Raw genomic sequence first — 21,999 nt, 5'->3', positions numbered from 1 at the left:
TGTTAATTACATGACGAATAGTCCAGTCAACCAATTTTTTTCGTTAATTTAACACTCAGTCAGCCACCATTGTCTAATACTCCATCCGTTCCAAAATATAAGCATTTTTAGTATAGCGCCAAGTCAAACTTTTTAAATTTAACTATTAGCAACAAAAACTTAAAAAAAATTAATCATGTAAATTTGATATTACTATCTTTATCATTAAACGAACTATAACTATTTTTATTTAAAATATTTTACTTTTATAGATATTATAGATCAAATTAATATTTCGAAAACCATATCGAAAACTAAAAATAATTATATTTTAAAACGGAAGGAGTAATAAAATAAGAGACTGAGCGAAATACCAACCAAACAAAACAAAAACCCCCCAAACCCCTCCTCCTCTCCGCTCGCCTCTCGCCTCGCCTCGCGCGCGCGCGGTTCGGACCCTCTCCGATGGGCGCCGCGGAGGGGTGCTGCGGCGGCGCCGCGATCGCCGCCGCCGCCGGCGTGATCGAGGAGGCCGAAACTGTGGTGCCGCCGCCCGCCACCGCCATCGCCTCGTCTAAAGGTACTCACTCTCCTTGAACTCCCTCTCTCTTCGGGTGCCCCCCTTTGCTGGATTGGGCTTGTCTGCGGAAAATGTTAGCGCCTGGTCGGTGGCGTTCCGTTTATGAACTGCTTCAGGTGTGAGTGACCACGATGAGAGATCAGATTGGAGCGTAGGGAAAATGTTTGCCTAAGGTGTTTTGGTTGTGTGCTTTTTTTTTTTGGAAAGTTTCTACGAGCCAGAGTGTCATTGTGTTAGGAATTTTGTGTTTGATCTTAGCGTTGTGTTTGTCGAACGAGTGAATCGATGCTCCCCCACCAAATAAAAGGTCTGAAATATTATCTTGTGTTAGCTAACAGAACGATGCCATTCTGCCATTTAGAATGGAAATGCTTGATCAATATAATCAAAAGGGCCTTTTAATGGTTCCATATGCAATTTATCTGGTGGGCACATGCATAATTGAGAAATATCTGCGTAAGTGTGTAGCTATCTTTTACAGATACAAACTTTGTGTCCCTTACTCTGTAATTAAATTGCAAAAGAAAAAAAAAGAGTCAAATGTTTTCTATGATATTCCCTTTGCCTGCCACAATTTGTGTATTTGGATAGTTTAATATTTTCTGTTCAATTTAAGCATCAGTACATAGCTATGCTATATCACAATGACTTGACGTTATGCGGGAGAAACATTTCAGGAATCCGGATCATGACGAGGACACAGAAAAGCCACCCCTTAGACCCACTATCTGCTGCTGAAATTTCTGTGGCTGTAGCAACTGTCAGAGCTTCTGGAAGAACTCCTGAGGTCTCTGTCCATCTACTACCTTTCATACAAAATTATGTACTCATGTTCCAAATATATAATTAAGTCACTCCCGAAATTATAGGTTCGAGACAGCATGCGTTTTGTCGAAGTTGTGCTTCTGGAACCAGAAAAAACTGTCGTGGCATTAGCTGATGCATACTTTTTCCCACCATTCCAACCTTCACTGCTTCCCAGAACCAAAAATACTCCTATCATTCCAACCAGGCTGCCAGCTAGGAGGGCCAGGCTTGTTGTCTACAACAAAATGACAAATGAGACTAGTATTTGGATTGTAGAGCTCTCCGAAGTGCATGCTGCTACTAGGGGTGGACATTAGAGAGGCAAGCTCATATCATCAGAGGTTGTTCCAAATGTTCAGCCTGCAATGATATATTTCCACTTTCTATAGATTTATTGGGCACAATTTTCTTGATTTTGACCATTTTATTCAAACTATTTAACACTTAATGAGATTATATGTAGCCAAATTTATTTTCTAATGAGCATGTGGTTCTAAATTATTGCTGGTGTGCTGTGGTATTTGCCACTAAGGCCCTGTTTCTTTCAGCTTAGGATTATTATAATCCAGATTATTGGGAGTAAGCTGAAAGAAACAGACAACTTATTGAAGTAGCTTATTATAATCTGGAGCCCAGCTTATTATAATCTGATAAACTCATTTAGGTGAGCTTTTCCAGATTATTGGGTGAAAAATTACCCACCATGCCACCCCACTCCCTCTTTAGACTTGCAAACCCAATAATCTAGGCTCTAATAATCTATGAAAGAAACAACTAACCGCTTATTCTACTACAGATTATAACAATCTAGCTTATAGTAATCTAACTCAATAATCTAGATTATAATAATCCCAAGCTGAAAGAAACAGGGCCTAAAACAATCAGCGGAATCACAGAAACTTAGTTTGATGCTTACTTTGATAGTTAAGCACTTAGTGAATACTTATATTAGGTCAATTACTAGATTTATCTTGTAGTGCTTGTGTGTATTACAGGATGCCATGGAATATGCTGAATGTGAAGCTACTGTGAAAAGTCACCCCCCTTTCATTGAAGCAATGAAAAAAAGAGGAGTTGATGACATGGATCTTGTCATGGTAGATCCATGGTAAGCTTGGTCTGGTTAATTTCTGTAGTTAATAAACGCTTTATAAAACATTCGGGGTTTGCTGTCATTGTCTTACTGACGTAGAATCCTTCCCTCATTGAAAAGAAAGATTCACTCACCAAATAATTCTTCCTTTAGCCAACTGCACTTCTACCGTCTTTCTCCATGTCTTTGATTTGTAAAGAAACTTGTAAACAGTTTTTTTAGTTGTATCGATCCAGTCACTCACTAATTGATCTAGCATGCTGACTAAACAAAAGGATTTCCCTACATCCTTCTTCTCGTCCTCCTCCGATTCTTGTTGCGAAACAATAGAACCTTGAAACATGACCTGTTCTAGTTGAATATAGGTGTGCAGGATATTACAGTGATGCTGATGCTCCCAATCGAAGAATTGCCAAACCTCTGATCTTCTGTAGAACTGAAAGTGATAGCCCTATGGAGAATGGTTATGCGCGACCTGTGGAAGGGATCCATATCGTCATTGATGTGCAGAATAATACCGTGATAGAGTTTGAAGATAGGAAGTTTGTCCCTCTTCCTCCACCAGATCATTTGAGAAACTATACTCCAGGGGAAACACGAGGTGGTGTTGATAGAAGTGATTTGAAGACTCTTATCATCAATCAACCTGATGGCCCCAGTTTTCGTGTTAACGGTTACTTTGTGGAATGGCAGAAGGTTAACTGGTTATCTTCTGTTTCTTGTTTCAATTGTTGAGCACTTGAGCTACTATTAGATAAAACTGACTCAAAAAATCTCACCTGTTATTTCTATTGAACAGTGGAACTTCCGTATTGGCTTTACTCCCAAAGAAGGTTTAGTTATTCATTCTGTTGCATATGTTGATGGAAACCGTGGGCGTCGACCTATCGCTCACAGGCTGAGTTTCGTTGAGATGGTTGTTCCTTATGGAGATCCAAATGAACCACATTATCGGAAGAATGCATTTGATGCTGGAGAAGATGGGCTTGGAAAGAACGCACACTCTCTTAAAAAGGTTATTTTTGTTGTTCCCTGTTAGTAGTGTTAGCAAAAGGAACACAGGTTTTGGGGCTAATTTAATTTCTATTCTCCACTCAATCAACTATGGCTGGTTGGATACATATATATAGGCTAGTGGCTTACACCATAAGGTATAGGCTAGTGGCTTACATCCTAAGAAATTAGGAGTGGCTTACATCCTAAGGAAAACTAGGAGTGGCTTACATCCTAAGGAAAACTACTAGTGGCTTATATCCTAAGGCAGCCAACTATTATTCCAAAAATAGATGTTAAAAGCATATAGTAAAAACAAGACTTAATCTGTCATTCTCCCCCTAAGTCTTGTGTGGCGCCTTTTGGGGAATTTGAACCATTCCAATCCTGGCGCGAAACTCCTGGAACTTGACCCGCCCGAGGGACTTGGTGAGAAGATCGGCGAGCTGATCCTGGGTGTTAATGTAGCTGGCCTTGATGCTCCCCTCCTCCAAGCAGCTCCGAATGAAATGATACTTGATGCGGATGTGCTTGCTGCGCTCATGGAAGACGGGATTCTTTGCCATGGCCAAAGCGGACTTGCTATCCACCCTGAGCTCCACTGCTTCAGCGTCTCTGCCCAAGAGATCACCCAGCAGCCGAGCCAACCAGAGAGCTTGAGTTGAGGCGGTTGTGGTAGTGATGTACTCCGCCTCGCAACTGGACAGGGCCACCACTTGTTGCTTGACTGACTGCCACCACTTGTTGCTTGACCGACTGCTAGCTGATCAGGCACTTGCCGAGGAAGAACAGCGTGCCACTGGTGCTCTTGCTCGTGTCGCTGTCACCGGCGAGGTCGCTGTCGCTGTACCCGATGAAGTGCTGCGCACCGGGACACCTCGGGTAGTGCAAGCCGTAGTCGGTGGTGCCCTCGACGTAACGGAGGATCCTCTTGACAGCCTGCTGGTGCTCTGTCGTCGGTCGCTGCATGAACCGGCTGACATAGCCAACAGCAAATGCCAAGTCTGGCCGCGTGTGGACGAGGTAGCGAAGGCTGCCCACAATACGCCGGTACTGCGTGGCATCGACCTCCTCAGCCGTGTTGTCGCGGCTCAGCTTCAACCTTTCCTCCATGGGAGTGTAGGCTGGGTTGCAGCCGGTGAGCCCGCCCAACTCGACGATGCGCTTGGCGTAGGCAGTCTGGCGAAGGGAGATGTCAGAGCTGTCCTGGTGAACCTCGATCCCCAGGTAGAAAGAGAGAAGGCCCAAATCGCTCATCTGAAAAGTCGCCTTCATCTCCTCCTTGAACGCCTCCACCTCAGCCTCCTTGGTGCCGGTGATCACCAAGTCGTTGACGTAGACGCCTACCAACAGGGCATTGTTGTCCTTGCCCCGCCGGTAGACAATAGCTTCGTGAGAGCTCTGCTGGAACCCCAGTTGCTTGAGAGTGGAGTCCAGCTTGGCGTTCCAAGCTCGGGGCGCCTGCCGCAAGCCGTAGAGGGCCTTGCGCAGGCGGAGAACCTTGTTCTCCTTGCCGGGGATGACGAATCCCGGCGGCTAGTGGACGTAGACCTCCTCCTTCAGGTCTCCGTTGAGGAAGGCGGTCTTGACATCCATGTGGTGCACACGCCATCCTTCCTGGGCCGCCAGCGCGAGGAGGAGACGAACAGACTCCATTCGCGCAACGGGCGCGAAGGCGTCGTCAAAGTCGACTCCCTCCTGCTGAACGAAGCCGCGCGCCACCAGACGCGCCTTGCGCTTGATCACTGCCCCGGCCTCATCCTTCTTGAGCTTGTAGACCCACTTAAGGGTGATGGCGCGGTGGCCGGCAGGAAGATCTGCAGCACCCACGTCCGGTTCCGCTCGACCGCGTTCATCTCGTGCTGCATTGCAGTGCGCCATGCCACATCTCCATTCGCCTCTGCGAAGGAGCAGGGCTCGCCGTCCTCATGCGCTAGGTGCAGCTCGGCCTCGAAGTCGCGCGTCACCAGTCCAAGGACAGGCTGATCACTGAAGATGCTGTCCACGGTGCGGTAGCGCAGAGGCTCGTCGTCGTGGTACGCATCAACACGATCCTCGTCGTTGGACAACGGAGTGGCGAACTCCACCGGTGGTGTGGGCGCCGGTGTAGGAGAGCGGGGCGTAGCCGGTGATGGAGGAGTCGCTGGTGGTGTAGGTGGTGGAGGACTCGCCGGAGCTGATGGCGAGCCGGGTGCCGAGGTGGATGAGCTCGGTGAAGATGAGCTGCTAGCTCCTCTGGCTCCCCCAAAGTGGACGTAGTCGACGACGAAGTCTCTGAGCGTCGAAGTCGAGCCGTCGTCCACCGCCTTGTCCCAAGCCCAACCTCGCCCTTCGTCGAACACGACGTCCCGAGAAATGCGGACGCGCTGCGTCGCAGGGTCGAGGATGCGGTAGGCCTTGACGCCCTCCGCATAGCCGATGAAGACTCCCGGCGAGCTCCGGTCGTCGAGCTTCCCGATGTGGTTGAGCTCCTTGGCGAAGGCGAGACAGCCAAAGATGCGGAGGTGGCTCACCACCGGCTTGCGCCCATGCCAGGCCTCGTACGGCGTCTTGCCGTCAAGGGCCTTGGTGGGCGAGCGGTTGAGGAGATGGACGGCAGTCATCACCGCCTCCCCCCAGTAGATTGCTGGCATCCCTCTTTGCTTGAGGAGGGCGCGGGCAGTGGCCACCACTGTCTGGTTGCGGCGCTCCACAACGCTGTTCTGCTGCGGGGTGTATGGCACGGAGAAGTGGCGTTGGATCCCTCGTCAGCGCAGTACGCCGCGAACTCAGCCGCCGTGAACTCGCCACCGTTGTCGGTGCGTAGCACCCGAAGCTTGCGGCCGCATTCCTTCTCCGCAGCAACTTGATGGCGCTTGATGGTGTCTGCAGCCGCTGCCTTGGAGTCGAGCAGGACCACCCACATGTAGCAGGACACGTCGTCAACGAGCAGCAGAAAGAAGCGCCGGCCTCCAGGTGTGGCCGGAGTCACGGGGCCGCAGAGGTCGCCGTGCACGAGCTCCAGCTTCTCCTTGGCGCGGAAACTTGCTTGGCGGGGAAAGGGGAGTCGCCGCTGCTTGGTGAGGATGCAGGTGTTGCAAAACTGCTCCACGTGCTCGACTCGCGGCATGCCCTGCACCATCTCCTTGTTGCCGAGCTGCTTCAGGGCCTCGAAGTTGAGGTGCCCAAAGCGCTCGTGCCACCGCCATGCATCATCGTCGCGGCCGTCTGCAAGGCAGACGGGCTACGCCACCTGTACATGGAGAACATAGAGGCAGTTGGCGCCCCTGTTCACCTTGACAAGAAGGCGACGATGGCGATCCCAAACCCGCAAGACCCCGTCCTCTATCTCCACGCGCGAGCCGTTCTCATCCAGTTGTCCCAAACTGATGGTGGAGTTCCTCAGCGCGGGGATGTAGTAGACACCGGTGAGCAGCCGGTGCTCGCCGGTCTTGGCGGTGAAGAGGATGGAGCCGACGCCCTTGATCTCCACGGCGGAGGCGTCCCTAAACTTGACGGAGCCTTGAACGCTGGAGTCAAGCTCGGAGAAGAATTCCCGCCGCCCGGTCATGTGGTGAGTGGCACCGGTGTCGAGGCACCATCCGTCGATCTTGTCGCCGCAGGATCCGTTGCTGAGGAAGACGTGGGCCCGCGGCTCGTCGAGTTGGAGGGGCGTGGTAGCGTCCTGTGCGGGAGTGAAGTGCGGCTCGATGCTTCTGTGTACGAAAAACAGAGCCACCTCGTCACCCTCCAGCGCTTGAGCGACGTGTGCTTGACCGCCGTGCGTCGCCTGCCGGCAGTCCTTGGCCCAGTGGCCGGTCTTCCCGCAGTTGTGGCAGGTGTTGTCGCGGCTGCCCTTGCGCTCGCCATCGGCGCCGCCAAGAGTGCCACTACGCGCCTTCTCCCACTTGCGTGGTCGACGCTTGCGGCTACTCGACGATCCTGAAGCCGAAGAGCCTGTGGCCTCCCCCTTCTTCTGCTCCTGCTGGCGGGCGAGCCACTGCTCCTTGGTGAAGAAAAGCTTGCCACCAATGGTGATCGGCTCTGAGGGAGGTAGCTGCTTGCGGTTGTCGACGGCCTTGAGGCGACCCGTCACCTCTTCGATCGTGAGCTCGGTGAAGTCCAGCAGCGTCTCGATCGACAGAGCCAGCTGCGTGTACTTCTCGGGGACGACGCGAAGGAGCTTCTCCACGGCTCTCTCCTTGTCGATGGTGGTGTCGACGAGCTGCGCCAACCGCTGCTGCAAGGAGTTGAAGCGGAGAACGAAGTCGTCGATGTCCTCACCCGGCTTGAAGGCCAGGTTCTCCCAATCCTGACGCAGCTTCTGAAGCGTGGACCTGCGGGCGCGGTCGCTGCCGATGCGTGCCGAAGCGATGGCATCCCAGGCGTCCTTGGCGATCCGCTTGTTCACAATGGAGGACTGCATCTCCGTCGGAACAGCCGCAAGGAGCGCCTCCAGCGCCCGCCAATCTTCCCCGTAGTCGACGTCGCCGTACCAGACCGCGTCCCACATGTGGCGCGCCTGCAATTTCACCTTCATCACCATCGCCCACTCGACGTAGTTAGTCTTGGTGAGCATGGGCCATGCGCCGCCAACATCCTTGACGACGGTCTGCACAACGGGAGGAGAGCCGGAGGGTCCACGGCGACCACGGCGCCTGTCCGGGGAAGGGGAGGCGCGCTGCCTGCGAGGGCTCCGTGCGCCAACGTCCCGTCCACCCTGCTCCCGGTCGAAGTCCAGTTGTGCCTCAATCGCCGCTGCCTGCTCCCGGAGTCGCTGGGCCTCCAGGGCGCGGTCTATCCGAGGATCGCGCCATGGATCGCGCCGCTCCTCCTCACCGCGGTGGAGATCTGCTCCTCCGCGATGGGGGCTGAAGTCGCGGTCGCGTCGACCTGCGTGTCGATCCCGGTCCGCGTCGCGTCGCACGCGGGCCGCGTCTGCCCGCTCCAGGTCACGCCACTCCTCCTCCTCCTCAGCTCGCAAAACAGCAGCAGCAGCTGCAGCCTGCCTGGCTGCCTCCGCGGTGCGCGCTGCTTCAGCTTCTGCCGCCGCGAGACGCGCCGCCCTTGTGGCTGCCTGCAGCCGCGCCTCCGCTTCCTCACACGCCGCGCGTGCTTCCCGCGCAGCCGCTTGCGCCTCCTGCGCGACCCGCGCAGCAGCAGTCGCATCGCCGTCGCCCTCAGCGTCAGCCGCCGACCGCCTGCTGCCTCGTCCACTGGAAGTGCTTGAGGCATGGGACGAGAGAGAGGGGGAACGAATGGAGTGGAGAGACATTTTGGATGGGGAATCGATGGAACTCAGATAAACCTTGCTCTGATACCAATTGTTAGCAAAAGGAATACAGGTTTTGGGACTAGTTTAATTTCTATTCTCCACTCAATCAACTATGGCTGGTTGGATACATATATATAGGCTAGTGGCTTACACCATAAGGTATAGGCTAGTGGCTTACATCCTAAGAAACTAGGAGTGGCTTACATTCTAAGAAAAACTAGGAGTGGCATACATCCTAAGGAAAACTACTAGTGGCTTATATCCTAAGGCAGCCAACTGTTATTCCAAAAATAGATGTTAAAAGCATATAGTAAAAACAAGAATTAATCTGTCAAGTAGTACCTCAGTTAATATACTAGGCTGAGTCTAAGGTGCATTGGACCGGCAACTTTCTTGTTCTACGTGAGCACATTTCCCGAACTGCTTAATGATATTCTTTTTTTCAAAAAAAGGTATATAAAAAAGTATCTTTTAAAAAATAAATAAATCCAATTTTTAAGTTTGTAATAATTAATATTCGGTTGATCATTTGCGGCTTGTCTTGCTTCTCGTGCCGCTGAAAATCCCAATCCAAATGCTAGAACAAACGCAGCCTTACGATAAAATTTCAAATCAACCTGATTTGTTTGAATTAATACAGAAGAGTAATTTACTTGAACTTCTTCCATTTGCTTATTATTTTTCTTTATTGTCTTCCAAGAATTTCTCATTTCATATTCTTTAAAAGTAATTGAAATTGTGTTCTTTAGGCTTAGTAATGCTTCATGTTGCACCTAAAAGCTGATGCCCAGAATTTTTCGTATGGTTGCACCTAAATGCTGATTTGACTTAATTTTGTTTGTTTTTGAAAAAACTTAATTTTGTTTGTTATACTGTAGGGATGTGACTGCTTGGGTCTTATAAAATATTTTGATGCACATTTTACAAATTTTACTGGTGGTGTGGAGACCATTGAGAATGTTGTTTGCTTCCATGAAGAAGACCATGGGATCCTCTGGAAACATCAAGATTGGAGAACAGGATTAGCTGAAGTTAGACGGTCAAGGAGGCTTACTGTGTCATTTGTATGCACTATTGCTAATTATGAATACGGGTTCTATTGGCATTTTTATCAGGTGAGTAGTTCACCTTTTCAGTGGAATGTCTACAGACACAATTATACTTTCGAAAGGAACTCTAGTTCCTGATATGTTTTTTTGTTGGTTGCAGGATGGCAAGATAGAAGCAGAAGTAAAGCTTACTGGAATTCTTAGCCTAGGAGCTCTCATGCCCGGGGAGCAAAGGAAATATGGTACTACTATTGCCCCTAGTTTGTATGCACCAGTTCACCAACATTTTTTTGTTGCCCGTATGGACATGGCGGTTGACTGCAAACCAAATGAGGCCTACAATCAGGTAGGCTGCTTATCAACCATGTTGTGTGGGCTTCTATTTTACTGTAATTTTGACTTCAAAATATTGCCGACTTACTTGTCCACCTGCACTGGCTGCTTCTAGTACGATATTGTTCCATGCCTTTGTACTTTGTTTATTTTCGTCTTACTATTACCCGTCTATATTATGTATAAACAGCTAAGCTTCCTTTACTTTTCTGAGAAGTATGTTAGTTTATTCTAGTCCACGATTTCATGAAGTCCTCCATTTCTTTGCATTATTATATAGTAAGATGTGATACTGCTGCCTCCTTTTCCATTCCAGGTGGTAGAGGTAAACGTCAAAGTTGAAAGTGCAGGCCCAAATAATGTGCATAATAATGCATTTTACGCTGAAGAAAAAAAATTTGAAATCTGAACTACAGGCAATGCGTGACTGTGACCCTTCATCTGCACGCCATTGGATTGTAAGGATTTGTGTGAGAAACATTGTATCGTCGTGCAAACTCAAACTTTCTGTGTGACTGACACTGCTGGACGCATGTTTGTTCAGGTTAGGAACACAAGGACTGTAAATCGTACTGGACAACCAACAGGGTACAAGCTCGTACCTGGTTCAAGCTGTCTTCCACTGGCCCTGCCTGAGGCGAAATTCCTGAGAAGAGCTGGATTTTTAAAGCATAACCTTTGGGTTACATCGTTCAAAAACGATGAGATGTTCCCTGGAGGAGAATTTCCTAATCAGAACCCACGGATTAACGAAGGTTTAGCAACATGGGTAAAAAAGGATAGGTCCCTAGAGGAGACCAACTTAGTTCTCTGGTAAGTTGTCACCTTCTAACAATTGCTGTCGATCTTCCATGTTCATCTGATTTTCTAGCTTAATTATGGCATATCTGAAATAAAAACATGTCATATGCAACTACAGGTACGTTTTCGGGATTACCCATATCCCTAGGCTGGAAGACTGGCCTGTCATGCCAGTGGAACGCATCAGCTTCATGCTAATGGTATCACTTTGGCCTTCGTTTCTTTCTCCATTGTTCTTTATATTACTTAGATGGTTTTTTGCTGCGAAAAGATAGTATTCTTGTCCTAATTGCTTCAGATAACATTACGACTTTACAACTCATCTGAAAATGGAAGCTATATATATTGGTTTGGTTGTCCAGCCTGATGGACTCTTCAACTGCTCGCCTGCCATCGATGTGCCTCCTGGGCCTGATGTTTAGTCGCAGAAGGATATTCAGGCTGAGCTGATTTCAAAGCTGTGATGTGCTGCAGCTTCCTACTGTGGTGTGGTGTTTTAGCAAGCGAACTTGTGGTGTTACGATTTCTTTGCTGTGGCTCTCGTGCTGTGCGAATGTATGATTGCTTTGCTGGTATATATAGCTCAATATTTCTGCTGGTCAGTTATAAGTTTGTAAAAAGTATTTTTGGTAGACGAGCGCCCTGTCGTCCTCGCGCGGGCAACCGGGGCGAACCCTAGCCCCCGGCCGCCGTCACACTTCACTCCCCTTCCCCACCTTGCCGCCACCGAAGCGTGTTGCCGGAAACCGCGCGGCCTGCCGGGATGGCGGCGGCGAGGCTCCTATCCCCGGCGGCACGGCTGTCTCTACGCGAAGGGGCGGCGCGGACCGTCGGGAAGGCTGCGCAGCGGCGAGACGTTGTGGCGGCGGATCCGGCGCCGCCACCGATGGATCTGGCACTCCCGCGGCTGGATCCGGCGTCGCCACCGCCGGATCAGGGCCATGGCCACACGGGCGCGGCGTTGGTGCGATGCCGACGCCGGCGAAGGTGGCGAGGCGCGGCGTCGGCAGCAAAGGCGCGGGCGACGGTGATAGTGGTGGAGGCGCGGTAGGCGCGACGGCGGCGGAGGAGCGGGCGGCCGTGGTAGCCGCGGAGGCGCGGGCGACCTCAGTAGGCGCGGAGGCACGACGGTTGTGACTGTGGCGTGCGGCTGTGCCTGGCCGGCAATTGGCCGGCAGGCGCGGTGGCTGTGGCTAGCTGGCGGCCAGGCGGCGTAAGACATCGGCGTGGAGCTTGTGGCGACTGTTGCGACAGCGGCTGGATGGCGGCGAGGTGGCTGGCCGTGACTGCGGTCAGCAGCGGCTGCGGTGATGGTGACCGTGATTGTGATTGGAGGAGGCATGGCGGTCTCAGACGGCTAGCCGAGGGCGTGGCAGACGGCCGCACCTGGCTGCACGGCAGCGATTGGAGGGGTCGGAGGCCGGCTTGGCGCAGAGAGGCACAGCCGATGGCAGTAGTGGCCGGCAAGGCGCGAGAGGCGTGGTCAGTGGCGAGGAGGCCGGCTTGGCGCGAGAGGCGCAACCGATGGAGGGAGGCCGGACTGGCGCGAGAGGCGCGTCCGGTGGTGGAGGAGGCCGGCGTGGCGTGATGAGGCGCGGCCGACGGTAAAGGTGGCGACCACGGTGCGAGGAGGAGCTGCCAGTGGGTGTGGCGCGGTCTTCGGCACACGAAGGCTGGCTGGCAGGGGGTGTCGGTGCAGTGGTCCCACATGTCGGCAGAGGTTGAGCGATGGTGGAGCATCGATGTGTCAGCCGTGGACTCGCAAGTGATGAGCAGCCGGTGAAAACCCAGCCCGGCTTTGGCCGGACCGACAACGATGGTTCATTCCCCCTCCCGAGGGCGTTGTCGTGCCATCTCATCCCTCAAGGGTGGTTGCCTGGTGAAAGTCCAGTCTTGGCACTTTTGAGCCCCTGACGGACGGCGGCAGCAGTTTTCCGCTACTTCTCTCCTTGGAGACGTCGTTCAGGCATCCCCTTACCGAAACCACTCGAACGATTAGGGCAATCACGCTCTAGATAGAGTTGGGCTTTGTGTTGGTTGTAAGGGCGTTTTTTTGGGCGTTCCCGTTTGTGTTCCGTTGTTCGTCTAGCGGCGGTCGGTCCGGTATTAGCCTTCTCGCGATTATGTGTGTTGGCGCTGTCGGTGTGTGGGTGGTATAATTTTTTTTTCCTTTATCTTGGTTACGACCTCTCAGGGTTGTAATCTTATAATTTTTTTTCTGCTCTATCAATAGAACTTCGCACTGTCTCGTGCGAGTCGTTAAAAAAAAGTTTGTAATGAAGATAAGCTGGTTCAGATTTTGTGTAAGATCATGGTAATGAACCAGTATATGTTTTTTTTCCCTGTCTGAATCTTAGCAAAATGTTCAGTCCATTTTCTTGCCAGTGGGTCGGCAACTTGACTGGGCATTTCCCCCAGCTGCCCAGTCGACAAACCATCTGGCTACATGTCCCCGAATATGTAATTCTTAAAAAATAAGAGCTAGCTTCTCAAGAAAATAAGTAGATAAAAAAAATCGTATGTTGCTTAAGATGCTTATTGCGATTGTTTATCCAGTTATTAATATAAACAAAATTGCTCAAGATGATTGAGCACTTATGCGTCTTCATTTTTGCTCGAATCAAGTGCAATCACCCAAATACAACTTTTACAGTGGTATTTATCCTCTGTTTTTGGTTCTTTAAATTTTTATATGTATGCAGTAAACAGAACTACTTAAGCACAAATTTGCTCTGCTTTAGAAAGTAGTTCCTGGTGGTGGCTAATCATGGCCGAGTTGCTAGAAGATTGCAACTTTGCAAGGCTTTTAGCATAAAGAAGGATAGAAAGTTGTATCGGCCATGAAACGATGGCTGGGAAAGCCTGGGATTGCCTATTGGATGAAGCATTGCAATTGGGGAAAGCAGCAATGGGATATTAATTAACCATCTACTCTCTCGTCCTATATTAAGTGTAGTAATAGGTTCCATATCGTCTGACCGTCCATTTTATTTGATTTTTTATAATTAATATTTTTTTATTGTTATTAGATAATAAAATATGAATAGTACTAATTATTTTTTTTAATTTTTTTAAATAAGATGAACGGTTAAACGTTGAACACAGAAATCTATAAATGCATTTTAAATGGAACGGAGGGAGTACTTAGAAATATCCTTAAGTGGCAATCCATCACCGTTAGTGGTGTACTGTTTATTGGTATTTAGGTGCATATCATCCAGATATGGACCTTTTAAATGGCATTGGCTTGTTCACCTTAGGCTAGTTATGGTTTGTGGTCACTAGATGAATGCTATCATCATCATCATGCTCAATGAAGAACGTATTTACTCTCATTCAGTCGCCTTCTCACTGATTGTGTTGGGTTTTCTCTGGCTTACCTTTTTTTTTCAGGTATAATATATCTGATGTTGATTATATTTATTTTCTTTTGCTTTATCCCTTCTGTGTGCTGTATTCCTCCACAGGGGCAGACGGCTACCATTACTTTATTCCAATTGGGGTAGGCCAGGTAGTCAGGTACGTGGTGTGTGCTTTGCATCAAGGTAGCGCTGCATCATATCCGATTTGTGCCGCACTATACCTAGCAAGCATAAACTTACCTTTGCATCCTTTTCGTGTTACCATCATTTTATATCTGCAAATGTTTTTGACCAACTACCAAGCCAGCCCAAAATTAATTGTTACCACTTCATAGGATGAAGACACTTTGAAGCCACTACTCTCTTCACAGTACATGCTATTTTTAATGGGACCTATAAATATTATATATTTCCGTCCCTTACATTTTTATATCAACCCTTGTTTCATTTTAATTTACATATGCACGATAGAGGGTGATGTGGAGCCGCGGAGCCGCCTCACTGATGCGGCAAGCTAGAGCCAGTTACCATAGCGGTATATTGTTCATGCACCTACATCTCTTTTTTTTTTTTGGTAAAAATGGTCGCTAACAACACGAGCCAGGCCGTCCCATACTAACAACCAAATAACCCTTATGTGCCATTTAGACTCCGTAACCCTCCTCCTAGTTCTGTCACCGAGTTCGAACACTCTATGGACTTGGAGGAATCACTCTAGCTAAGGCTATGTTCTTTTTAGCCTATTCACTAAATTATTAGATTATTGAAGCAGATTATTTACTCTACCTTTCGAGAAATACATTTCCTTAAGAAACTTTATTTTACTGTATTGCTTAGACCGTTTGTTTTAAAATATTTGCTAAGTTTATTTCAAGATTTTTAGTTTAGACTACCTCCGTCCTTTTGACTACGTATCTAAATTTGTTGGCAGTGCCAGTATATATATAATCGACTAGATGATCTGTGGTAAAATTTCACTCAATCATATAGATCAAACAGAACGTTACGAGGCCAACAGATCGCCTAAACAGGCTACCAAAAGGAAGGACAGAAAGAGAAGCACAGCACAAAGGTGAGCACCACTTTGTGATGTGATGCCCTTGTTCAGTTCTTTGTGGCGTAGTGCTGCAGCTGGTGCGAAGCAACCTGCCAAATAAAAGCACGCAAATTGGCTCCAGCCGCAGACCCAGGATTTTCCTTTGAACTTGTTCTCGTGGGATCATGCTCCTCTACCTTCAAAGGTAGGTGTCTTTATCACTGACACGTGCACCTAATAAACCATGGACCCACTTATCAGTGATAAAAGTACGGTGTCTTTGAAAGCAGAGGATCCCAATCCGTTCTCGTGATGACTGTTCGTCTGGTTTTTTATTGAGGATACTCGTTTGGTTTAAGTCCGTAATATCGTGTTGTGTAAGTATATTTAGTTGGATGGTTTTTAGTGTAATTAAGATTTTGTGCGAGGAACTAATTCACATGTTGATGTTAATACTGTTAAAAGAATTTTTTTTCATCAAAGAAATATTTACATCGAAGTAGAAGAAAATGTTCTCCTAAAAATGCTCTACAATACAAGAGATATATAACATTTTAGAGTTTATTTGAGGCTCTGTTTAAAGGAACTAGATATTCTAAGAAGTAACTAATGAATAACTAGTTTGTGATAAGAGATCTTTTAAGGTGCTTGGGAGGTACTCAGCGTACCTTTCAAACTATTGAATATCAACCGTTGATTGCTAAATGTGAATTTAGAAATAGAAAAAACACGACGATGGGTAATTTAGTAATTTTTTCTAGTCCTAACAACTTCTAACTTCTTCCTGATTGTTTGCCGCTAGCCCCTACTCTATTGACTGTTGCTCTTGTATTACTTTTGCTCACTAATTCTCATCTCTCGCTGTTGTTGCTTACATTATTACTTTTTTTTTGCAGGGACATTATAATAGTTACTTATTAGGAGATAGGAATATTACATAAATCTATGGTCATTCACAGTATCACATCTGCTAGTCTTTTGAAGGCATTTTTCTTCTCTATCTTTCGGACGACCTGAGCATGCCGGTGTCGACCACGTCTTAATTAATCCATGAATGAGCTACCAAAACTTCAAATAATATGACATTCCCCGTTCTGTGTAGATCAATTTTCATAACAAAATAAATCCGTAATTGTTCACAATTTCATGTAATCCATATTAGAAACTTCGTAATGAAACAAATTCGAGAAGAATCGAAGAACTTATATATGTTATAGTCATTTCCTTTTCATATCTGTTAGATTGATATAATACCAAGGGACAAAATTACCTATATACCCTCCCACTTAATCTCTATTTTTGTACCTGGCCCACCTTTTTTAAGTACCTTTCTATGGGCACCTTGTATCGTAAACCATTGGATTGTACCTAATCAACGGTTAACGTGATTTTCAAGTACCGGAAAAAGTCTCTTGTGATAATATGGAAAAGCTAAGTTTCACAACTTTCAGCTCCTAGTTCATTTAATCTAAAGTTGTAGGTGGCGGAACCTCGGCTAAACAGGGCCTTGAGTAAAAGTTACTTGGTACTAGTGTCAATCCATGATTGCACTGTCAGTACTCTTGAGGACGATGTGTTGAAAAAGATGATACATACATGTAGGGTACATCACCAACCTATCCAGATATTGGATGTGAGACGAGTCGGAACTCAGGAAGCAATAGTTGAATGTTTGGATTTAACTTTTTAAAATGATAAAGATGGATTTGTATTGATCATAAATTGCTTCAAAACTATAACTGTTATATTTTTCATAGTTTTATACTTAAATAGTTTGTAATTAAACTAGTGTCCTGGTGAGTGTGTGGTGGTTCAAAACATGACCTATTTGTGACCGGAGATGGTGTGCATTATCGGCTCTGTTTGTTTAAGTCATGGCTGATAAGCCGTAGAAAAACAATGAAGAAAAAATAATTTATAGGTAAAAAACCCTATCTCTTTTAAACAAATTTTAATGTAGCTATACTATGTATTCGGATCTTCAATTGGAAATTTTAAGGCATTAAGGTATGCTGGGTGGTCTATAATATTGAGGTTTCACCTTAATTTGTTTTGCAACAAACTAGCTGACGACCCGTGTACCTGTAACAAATGTTTTAAGAGATGAAAGTAAAAGCAAAAACTACAAGTTTATAGCATTGTTAGTCGATTAAGCACATAGTGTCATCTCCGAAGGTAGCCATACTGAAATATGTTGCTAGACCACCTCTTTTTACCCTTGTCTATTTTCACAAGCTATACGGTTGAACAATACAAGATTGGATTCATCTATGTGTGGAAGGTGAACTTGAAGGTTTTGTGTATAACCCTTTACTATTTCTATAATAAGCAATTCTAGGGCCATTCACGTTTTGTAGGGACCTTATGCTTGTAGTCCCACGTGTCTGTTTATGGTGTTGTAGATAATCTCGGCCACCACCACTAACATCATTTAAAATAGTATAGATATTTACTATATTTTTATTTCATTTTTTTGTGATTATGCACTATGAATGTGCCCCTTAATATATGTCCAATTATGCTGAAGTTGAAGTGCTCTTATTACGGTTGTATCACCTTTATGTAACCATAATTGGTTGAGTTTAATAAAGTTTCCATTATAAAACATATGTTCAAAGAGATGAGCACCAATAATAATTTTATGATCTTGCTAGAATTATATAAAAAAACATATACAAGTATGCAGGGGCATAGACAAGCCTAAGATAATTAGGCTTGTGTCCCAGGCTTGTCTCCTTATTCCCTTGTAAATTATTTCAAAAATTCATAGAAAGTTTAAAGATTGCCCTATGTTTAGTAAATTCATGGCTTCTCCTTGCATGTATGTGTGATCATGGGAACCGAGAATTGGACCCTATCCAGTGAAGCATACCTTTTTTTTTCATTGTGGTTATAGCAAATTTTCTTTGCAAGTTTGTTATAAATAAATACCGATGGATATTAAAAACGCGTAAGACGTCCGATGACAAAGAAATATCAAACACACTCTATGTCAGGCCCCGCCACCCCTTCTCTCTCTCTTCCCCTCCCTCTTTCCATTGAACGCATCAAGCCCCTTTGCCCCTCCCCTATCTCTCTCTCTCGCCATTTTTCGTTAGCCTAATATACAGGCGCAGGGTCGTCTACCACTATAGCCAAAATCTTCGGCGAGAGCTCTGACATTGTTGTGGTGGGACCCTGGCCTCCATCCTTTTCCTCTTCCTCATCTCCGCTACTGGTCCCCTCCATGGAGGAAAGTTTGACAGGACAGCGCTAGGCCGTAGGCGATGATGACTGTATTCGAAGGAGTTGGCAAGGCAGCGGTAGGGCTCCCATGATAGAAAATCAGAAGCTCTTGCAGCAAGGGAGGCAAATCCATTGGTTGGGGTAGAAGAATGTAGGAGGTAGGCATTTTTTTTTCTTTTTGGAGTTTTTTTTTCGGGGGGGTGTTGCGACCTATTGTTTTTCATGTTGCACATTGGTGTACTTGAAGTTTCACTCTATTTCGATTGTATGTTGCACACTTCGATTCTTGGGTGTTGCAACTAGTTTGTTTGAATGTTGTATCTGGTTGAAACATTTTTCTCTAAGTGGTGAAACAGTTTTTTTTATCAAATATTGAAAAATCGGATACATTTTTACTGGAATTTTTTTCATTGAGCGGTAAAACATATATAATATTTTTGTACATTGGATGAAACGCCATCCGATAATTTACAAATCATCGTGTGTCCCCGTAGCTATGTCCGAATATCAAAGGATATAATTAATTGAACGACAAATTATTATAGAATCATGACACAGCGCAAACATAATTCAGTGGACCCTAGTCTAATAGCCCCCAATCAGAGGAACTAGTTGTTACTTTCATCAAAGTAGGCAAGTATTAGCCATATTAATGCTACAGTGACACATCACCCTATAATTTTGTCACGTAATGACTCCTATTCTTGGTCGTGTCTAATCGATAAGAGGTAGTGTTTGTCTCCCATAAGCGAAGAATAGTTGATAAGAAGTGTCAAGTGAATAGGTGGCACACAGCTGGATAACATAGTACATCACTTCTACCTTGTAGAAGCAAAGGAAAAAAAACAAGTAGTTACATGGGGGAAGATTTCCTGGTCCATGAAAACTAATATCTCCTTCTGAATGGAGAAGTTTTAGAGAAATTTCATATGAACGGAACTAATTTTTATAGAAATAATATAAAATATATTTGTCCCAGAGGGTGTAAACTTGTATCCCTTATTAAGAAAAACTAATTAAGGTTACGCTCACAAGTGCTGGTTGTGGCTGCCAGGTGTTACAGGAAGCAAGCCACATTTTTTCTAACCAGCTAGTTGGGCTGAGCTTTTTAGGGGGATGCGAAACGAGGCAAGCCTTTAATGCATGATTAATCAGTTTAAATTATTATAAATTCAAAAAATAAATTTATTTTAATAAATTTTTGTGTCCAAAAATTTTGTATGAAACATATCGTTTAGCGGTTCGAAAAATACGTTTACGAAGAATAAGAAAAGTAGCTAATCTCAAAATCATTTTAGAACACACTCTAAGACCTCAGGTAGCCTAATAAACTCTCCACCGAGCATAAGACTAGTGTGACATTATGCTTCCAAACAAAACCCTGAAACTTGTAGCTAGAGCTGCTAGTTTCATGGCACGAGAAGTATAGATGCAACCTGATCTCCTCTACCTTGCAACAAGCTAGTGCCAGCCAGCCAAGTTGCCAACACAGCCCAGATCAGCTGAAGCCAACAGAAGGCAGCAGCCACTGCCAGTGCCAAGGCAGCGGCCAAAGCCAATGGGCTGAGGAGGCATGGGTGACAACGCCACGTAGGACAAAGTGCACAAACAAACGGCGCCATGAGAGCAAGGCTAAAAATATAGCCGAGCCGTTGGCTATAAAGTTTTTTGTAGCCTTTTTTTAGCTTATCCATAGAATAGTTAGCTCATCCATTTGTCTTTCTCACAGATTGTCTCGTAATTTAACAGACCGTTTTTTTTCTCTCTCCTCTGTTTTCTTCTCCATCTCAACATTTAGCCGGCTTATAGCCTACTCTGACTGGTCCGTACGTATCTTTGCTTTCAGCGGGCTGGAGGTCACTACCTCCTGCACCTGAATCCTCCGACCACCCAACTCCGTAGCCCCATCTGTGTGCTGTCCTGCTTGCTGCTCTTTGCCCCTCTTTTCTTGGCTTTCTTCGTGCGTCTGGTATACATACACACCCGCTAATAGTATCCATTCGGAGATATTTATTTGTCCCCATAACATGGTCAAGCCTCATATGTTGTGATCTTTCTCAAGTTATGTGTTATGTATGTCGATGATTTCTGTTAATTATAGGGTTATCTATTTTCTATGGTTGATAATAGAATATTAATGTATCAAAACTACTTTAAAAATATGCCCCGCGTCATCACGTTGTAGAAATTTATTTTATCGAGTAAAATATGTGGAAGGCTTCGCGGCGCGTCACATTGAGTTCCCCTTTACCAAAGTGTCATAAACTGAGCACTTCACTAAAAATTTTATAACCTAACCATATGGTTTCAAGTTCAATGAACCTTGTTTAGAAGGTACCAAGGAGTACAGTGGTACACCACAAGGGTACTGATGCGCTGTAGCACTCGTACTCCTTATGACCCAAATAAAAACAAACATCACCAAACGACGAAATTGAACAGGCGGAGAAGATGACCATCGGACGTGGTAGGGATGCCTCAATAAGAGCAAGTTGAATAGTATAGCCCACTACTGGCTCTAAATCATCTATAGCCAATATAATAGCCAATTTATATAATAGTTTCTTACTATACTATTAATACCTAGTCCCACATGTCATACACATATTACATCTTGGAGTCCGTGCTACAGCTAGCTATAGATCTATAATCTGCTGCTCTTCTCTCTTTTCCTTTCTTTTTTTTAAAATATGTTTATATCTGGCCTGCTATCGTACCGGCTCTGAGCAGAGCGGACCAATTAAGGCCACAGCACATGAGGGCACAGTGGATCTGCACGCTGCAAGCGACAATGGAGTCCTCCCCAGTACACGTGGAGGGAGGAGAGTGAAAGGAGCCAGGCTTGCCTGGGCCACTGTGCTGCTGGTTGATGGACTCTTTGCCTAGTGAAGCCTCTTCAATTCCTCCATTGATCTTTCTTTCTGCTAGATCAGCATGGTCATGGCCATGCTCCAATTAGAGTGCTATACACTGGAGTACTTGCGGAAATGCTTCAGCAACTGGGAAGTTAATTAAGTGAGCATGGACTCAATGGACTCCACTGTGGAGATAAAAAAGAGTGGCGCTTACTTGCTTATACTCAATATTATCTTGGAGTGGAGCTCATGATCAACCAGAGTGATCTAAATCTAATCTTGTCGATGCCTAGCTTAAAATGTGGGCTAGAGGTTGGACATGGCAAATTTGATTGACATGCTACCGGCAAGATTGGGGTTATAAATGGGATGGGACTTGGCCACCAAATATAGGTGCTGCACAAATGATTTATGCAAGGCGCAGATCACCACTTTTAATTTGTGTGACTAAATTTTAAATTCCTAAAAATTCCATGTTAATTTATAATTAATATAGCTTATGTAATTACATTGTTTGGGACTAATTTGATGTTAGCCTAGTCGACAACTCATCATCTAATTTGATGTCCTAAAGCAAATTTTGTGTTGCGTTGTCGATCGGTTCGTCTAATGATGATTGTAAGCCGTACAAT

General features: G+C 46.1%; 1 pseudogene; it reads left to right on the top strand.

Moving 5' to 3' along the window:
• Nucleotides 1–347: 347 nt before the first annotated feature.
• LOC9271598 (amine oxidase [copper-containing] zeta, peroxisomal-like) lies at nucleotides 348–11,480 on the top strand (annotated as a pseudogene).
• Nucleotides 11,481–21,999: the final 10,519 nt, after the last annotated feature.

Source organism: Oryza sativa, chromosome 2 (genome assembly GCF_034140825.1).
Source record: "Oryza sativa Japonica Group chromosome 2, ASM3414082v1".
Lineage (NCBI taxonomy): Eukaryota > Viridiplantae > Streptophyta > Magnoliopsida > Poales > Poaceae > Oryza > Oryza sativa.
The sequence above is the reverse complement of the archived record's forward strand: the minus strand, read 5'-3'. Positions and strand labels throughout refer to the sequence as shown.